Consider the following 6,000-nt stretch of genomic DNA (forward strand, 5'->3'; position numbering starts at 1 on the left):
GGTGGATATTCTAATGCGTTAGAAAGGAGCTTGACTTTTACATACTAAACTATTGTACTCACTGGAGTTAGATTATGTGTATTTGATATCCATTGCAAATGGTCCCCCTTATTTTTGAGTCTGTTTTTGAGTTGCAAAAACTTGTGCAGCTAAATTTGATTATATCAAATTCCTTAACACATTAAATTATATCAAATTCCTTAACATTCCTTAAGATATGGCTATCTCAAGAGCCCTCTCAGCTGTATTTTTGTCACCTAATAAAAGAAGACAGTGCATCTGTATTAAAACTGGAGCAGGTTTAGATGGTAAACCCAGAAGCCCTGCAGAAAGTCAGTAGCCCTTGAAGACAAGCAGACAAATGTCACAACATAGGCACAGTGTCAGGTTAGGTAGCAAATGGCATGTGCAGTTAGATGTTCACAAAATACTGTTTGGGCCTGCATAAGGCAAATCTTGCTTATAGTTAGCTACACAGTAAAGGTGTATTTTGCTACAAATGTCACATGTAGCAAAATCAAAGCCCCTGGTGAAATACTAATCCCATAGGAGTTTGTCAGTGGTGGTGTGATTGCAGCCCATGTGTTGCAATCTGGGAGTTCTCCAAGCAGCAGTGGTGTAGATTGTGTAAACACAGGTCAGAGTTAAGTATTAGCACTCCAGCTCACTCTGTTTTCCTCACTAAAGCCCATGTTCTGAACTCTAGTAATTAACTAATTTGAAGAGTTCTGCCAGAAACACAATTCAACATCTATATTTCAGAAGGCAATTGCTGAAGCTGCAATATATTTCGTGACGCCAACAGTTAATAGTTCCATCTTTGTTCATTGTTGCCTATTACATCAGAAGTTCTACCAAATTATTTTAGGTAAGCAGCTCTTCACAATAAACTGGCAATCCTGAAGGCTAAAATAATATTAGTTACATTATTGTCCTTCACTTCTTATAAAAGCCAGGGGGCTATTGGCAACCTAGAGAATCAGCCAATTCCCAGTGAGAAGGAGAATGGTTCTTTACACAAAGCAGCTACATAGTTTGCTACATCCACAAGGAAAGCAGGGAGAGAAGGGAAAAAGAGTTGCTGCATCAAGAATCATTTTTCATAAATTGAAATATGATCACTGAAGTTTATAGTTTCTGCAGCCCATATTGAGTGTTCAGGGTGGGAATAAGGAAATAATAAATCACAGCTGTAGAGCTGAACTGCTCTATATAGTTTGTCTATACATATTTGATAGAAGTCCAGCCATCTGACAACACGGGTCATGCATAAGGCAGAGTAAGTGCTGATCATTTTTCTTTCTCCCTTGGTTCTGCTCAGAATCACCTCTAGCAAATAAATTATGGACAAGAAAGAATTTCAGAAGGGTTATTTACAAAATAGGTGCCAACTTATCTAAAATGAATACAATTTACACCAAGTAAATGGATTTGTGTGTTACAAAAAGTGACAGGAGAGAGGTTACTGCCTGCAATGTATCAAAGCTCTGTGGGAAGAAGGGAGAATCAGATAGGTGAAGATAAGTTAAGAAAAAGAAGTCAATGTTGAGCAGTTCTGAGTAGTTACCAACTACAGCTTTATGAAGAAAACAATTCAGACCAGTTATGAAAGATTTGTATCTATGCTGAGAAGTTTGCTCAGCTCTGAATCACATGGTAGGGTAGTAGCAGGACAGCACCAAATGTGGGGGGCATGCATATGGGGGTGGCTGACCACTGGCTGCATGGTGTTGCTTCCCAGAAGATAACAGTGAAGAGCTTTGCATCCCAATAAATAAGCATGAGGACAGACTTAAAGTTCTATATTAATACCTTGCAATATCAATGTCAATATTTAGTGATAGAAGGGACACTTGTGAATTAATCCTGGTATACTGATTACATATTATAAACACACCCCTTGCTGGTATTTTTATATTCCCATTTGAGCTTCTGGAAGAGCATAGATGATGTTTAAAAACCACATGTGAAACATGGATTATCTGTGAAGAGAATTGATTTATAGTAGATTCTTGTCTGTGTAAGCTGCCCCCATTGACTAATGGACTATGATATTTAACACTGGCTGTTGACCCTTATCCCGAATGAAAGATAGCACAAAGACATGAAACAAGTTGAATAAGCTTTGGAAGAGGAATTCCATCCAGACTCTTGCCTTCCTCCCATAAATGTGGGAACTCTGTTAAAAGACTTGCATGTAGGAAGAGAACAAAAATAAAAGGCTGGATTTTTTTAAGAAAAAGCCCAAGGGTAAGAAAACTAAAGAATATCAAATGGAATCTGAGCATGGAGCAATTTCTTATGCTGTCTTCTAAGACGTAGGTGACAAGAACAATTACTAAATAGTCAACAGAAAATTGTAAATAAAGAAAACGCAGCATCTGGAATATAGGTGTGTTGGAAATGCATCACAGCCTCATTATTTATCTAAATAATTAATTCCTGTGCCAGGAGACTTCATTATATTTGTGATAAGGAAAGTGAGTCTATAGCTAGTTAGAAAATCTGACCAGATAAGGAGACATGAGTAACCCAAATGGAATGGAAAAGGTACTTGCATTATTACAGTATATATTTATGTAACAGTTACAGTAAGCAAGAAAAACCAAAAACCACAACCAAACAGAAGCCAAATCACCTGCAGCAGATCAGATATTCTGAGGCACTGATGTTCCAAACTGAAATTGCACCAACAGTGCTGAGTGCCTGTTGACTTAAGGGACTTGAGTTATTTGACAAGTGCTATCAGATACCCATCCACCTTTGGGCACCTTAGAAGAAAACTGGCTACAACAGCTTTGTTTATAACTGTTCAGGGATCTTTCTGTTAGCGTATTCCTTGACCTTGCTTCCCTCCCCAGTCTGCATTTTTTGATTCCTGTTGTTCTTTCGTTTGTCCACACTGACCTCTCCTTAATCACTCACGAACTGTCTAGAAAGCTCCTAATGCCTAGCATTGCTATTTGTTCTTATCGGTTATGCCAGGTGAGCAGGAAAAGCACAAGTCCATTAGCAAACCTAGCACCCTTTTTTTATAGTGTGCCAAGGCAGGAACTGAGATACCTGCTTGGCATTATCTGTCTGTCCATTAGAGCATGTGCTGAGAAATTGATTTACGCAGCAATAGTGCTAGTGCAAGTTATAAGCAAATCTCCCTGGATAGACTAGTAATGATAAACTAACCAAGGCCAAGCTCTGCTGTTTGGTTGTGATGAGTTAACCTTTTCCCATTTATCCCATCTGTTGCTTCTTGGACCAGTCTTGGTCCTTAAAGCCCCCAGATGGTGCCCAGCCATTGTCTAGGAGGATTCTTCTCAAATGGGCTTGAGCTAGGTCAAGCAGCACACCCCCAAATAGCTAAGATAATCATAACCCAGTGCCAATGCATATCCTCCAGACCTTGTTCAGTTTAGTTGTGCAGATGAACCAAGACTCTTTGCCTCTCTTACAGGCCATAAAAGGCTCCATTCCACCCCCAAGCAATGATTGAGATTAGTTCTTCCAGTTTCACCAGCCTGTTGATCAGTGTGAGCCTTCCAGCAGCCCTAGCGTGGTCAGAGCTGTTTTGAAGGCTTGCTTTCTTGAGAGAAGTATGCTCAGCCTGTGTTTGTAGAACACAGGGCAGTCTTTCCAAAAAACACCGGTACTGACTAGTTGGAATGAGAATTAGTGTCTCCACTCATGTTTTCTCTTGTTTCATGAAGACCAAATTGTAGTTTTCCCCTTCTGCTCTGCAGAGTTAGTAGTGGCAATAACACTCCTTGTCCCCTATCAGCTCTGTCTTCTGTCCTACCCAAGTGACAAGGTTTAGAGGCTTTTATCTCTCATCAGTCTTGCATTGCTCTTCCAAGCCAGCTCCAGTTGCACATGGATAGCCTTTCCAGTTTAATTTTTGAGTTGAACACAGTACACTAGTCCCAGAAAACAAGTTAACCTTTGCAGTTCAGTTGGTTACAATACCAGTAGGGGAAACCCAGATACACCTACTCCAATGCAGAAAACTCTAGGCTAGTTCATTAAACAAATATTAGAAGTTGCAGAGGACCAGGTAGCCTGATCAGAGAAGGAAATGGGTGAGGCATTCTACTGGCAGCTGTAAGTAGTCTCAAAATCACAGACACTAGTTCCTGTGAGTGAGTTTAACTACCCTGACATCAGCTGGAGAAGCCACAGCGCAAAACACACACAGCCCATCCAGGAGTTTCCTGGAAAGCACTGATAACAGCTTCCTGACACAGGTAGTGGAGCTCCCACAAGGAATAGTGTGCTTCTCAGCCTCATCCTAATAAACAGGGAAGGCCTCCAAGGTTGGAGATGAGAAGGCTGGGGGCAGCCTTGGCTGCAGTGACCATGAACATTGGAGTTCAGTACCGGGCAAGGATGAGACAGGGCAGGAAGCAAGATTGCAACTCTGGGCTTCAGGAGACCTAACTTTAGCCTCTTCAGGGATGTTCTTGGAAGAATCCCCTGGAAACAGGCACGCAACAGGCAGGAAATGGGGTTCAAGAGAGCTGGTTATAGCCAAGGATGACTGCCTCCAAACTCAAGAACAGTGCCTCTCAATGAGCAAGAAGTCAGGCAAAGGTGTGAAGGGACCTGTGTGAATGTTTAAAGAACTCCTGTCTTTACTCAAGCGTGAGCAGGAGACATACTTGAGATGGAAGCAGGGTTGGGCCACTCTGAATTAATATAGGGATATTTTCAGAGTACATGGGACTGAGACCAGGAAGGTCAAGGCCCATCTGATATCAAATCTGGCCTAGGATGTGAAGGACAAGAAAGGCTTCTTCAAATACATGAATAATGAAAGGAAAACAAAGGATAATGTGGGCCTGTCACTAAATGAAGAAGGACTCTGGTAAGAGAGGATGCAGAGCAGGCAGAGCTACCAAACATCATCTTTACATCAGCCTTCACTGACAAGACTAGCCCTCAGGAATCTCTGACCCAGGAGACCAAGGTAAGGGAATCATGGAAAGAACACTTTCCTTTCAAGGAGAATGAGTTAGAGAACAGCCAGGTGAACTTGACATCCACAAGTCCATGAGCACTGACAGGATGTATCCACGAGTTCTGGGAGAGCTGGCAGACACCATAGCAAGGCCTCCCGTGATCATCTTTGAAAGGCTGTGGAGATCAGGAGAGGAGTCTGAGGACTGCAAGAAAGCAAATGTCTCCCCAGTCTTCAAAAATGGCAAGGAGGAGGACCCAGGAACTACCAGCTAGTTAGCCTCTCACCTCAACCCCAGAGAAATGATGGAGCACCTCTGTTCTGGAGGATCTCTATCCACATGGATGACACAGAGGTGATCAGGAACAGTCAGCATGGACTCAGTAAAGATAAATCATGCTTGGCTAACCTGCTTGCTTCCTATAATGAAACAACTACTTGGATGGATGAGGGGAAAAGCAGTGGATGTTTTCTACTTGAGCTTCAGCAAAGCTTTTGATGCTGTCTCTCACCTCAACAGGTTGGGGAGTTGGGCAGAAAAGAACCATCTAAAATTCAACAAAGACAAATCAGGGTCCTGCACCTGGGGAAGAATAACCCCAGGGACCAGCACACGCTTGGGGCCAAACTGCTGGAAAGCAGCTCTGCAAAGAAGGACCTGGTGGACACCAAGTGTCCTTGAGCCAGTAGTGCCCTTGTGGCCAGGAGGGCCAGTGGTACCCTGGGGTGCATTAGGGAGAGCATTGCCAACAGGCTGAGGGAGGTGATCCTGCCCCTCTACTCAGCCCTGGTGAAGCTCATCTGGAGTTCTGTGTCCAGTTCTGGCTCCTCAGTACAAGAGAGACATGGAGCTCCTGGAACAGGCCCAGAGGAGGGTGACAAAGATGCTGAAGGGACTGGAACATCTCTATTGTGAGGACAGGCTGAGGGAGCTGGGCCTGTTCAGCCTTGAGAAGAAACAACTGGGAGGGGAGCTCATCAATGTCTGTCAGTACCCCAAGGGAGGGTGGCAGGAGGATGGAGCCAGGCTCTGCTCAGTGGAGCCAAGC

The sequence above is a fragment of the Molothrus ater genome, chromosome 4 (assembly GCF_012460135.2).
Source record: "Molothrus ater isolate BHLD 08-10-18 breed brown headed cowbird chromosome 4, BPBGC_Mater_1.1, whole genome shotgun sequence".
NCBI lineage: Eukaryota > Metazoa > Chordata > Aves > Passeriformes > Icteridae > Molothrus > Molothrus ater.